This window comes from Myotis brandtii, unplaced genomic scaffold, assembly GCF_000412655.1.
Source record: "Myotis brandtii unplaced genomic scaffold, ASM41265v1 scaffold187, whole genome shotgun sequence".
Taxonomy (NCBI): domain Eukaryota; kingdom Metazoa; phylum Chordata; class Mammalia; order Chiroptera; family Vespertilionidae; genus Myotis; species Myotis brandtii.
Genome location: NW_005356944.1, coordinates 296,603 through 297,069, shown reverse-complemented (window position 1 = coordinate 297,069; position 467 = coordinate 296,603). Strand labels below are relative to the sequence as shown.

At 68.1% G+C, this 467-nt stretch overlaps 1 protein-coding gene and 1 long non-coding RNA gene across 6 annotated transcripts in view; one reads left to right on the top strand and one right to left on the bottom strand.

Annotated features, from left to right (window-relative positions):
- The window catches only part of MACROD1 (MACRO domain containing 1), a 149,888-nt gene that overhangs the window by 122,876 nt on the left and 26,545 nt on the right, over nucleotides 1-467 (top strand). The gene's annotated exons all lie outside the window — the stretch shown is intronic.
- The window catches only part of LOC102260888, an 11,718-nt gene that overhangs the window by 2,954 nt on the left and 8,297 nt on the right, over nucleotides 1-467 (bottom strand). The gene's annotated exons all lie outside the window — the stretch shown is intronic.

The window sequence follows — 467 nt, the reverse complement described above, 5'->3', positions numbered from 1 at the left end:
ACCACCTTGGGCTCCTCCCCACCCAGGTTCCTGACCAGACAGGGAGAAGGGCGCAGGGAGGGTGGGGAGCGTGCGGCCTGCAGAAAGGAGGGGTCTTCTCCCAGCACAGATCTGCAGGCGCAGCCCAGCGCTGGGTGGCTGGCTGGGTGGCTGGGTGGCTGGCTGGGTGGCTGGGTCAACTCAGCTTCTGGGTCCTCTCTGCCCTTCCCCCAGCAGCTCCTTCCCCTCAGGGCGGCTGAAGCCACTGAAGACGGGTGGCAAGGGGTCTGCAGATGGGGTGTCCTGAGCCCGGGGTCTCCCTCCTAAGTCCTGGTGGCACAGAGCCGTGGCCCAGGGCTGGGCTTGGGTGGGGTCACTCAAGGCCCCTCACCTGCTGGCACAGGTGCAGCCAGGCCTGGCGGGTTCCCAGCTAAGTGCTCTGCTGAGACTGGGCTGAGAGGAGGCACAGGGGAGGGGGAGGGGGAGGG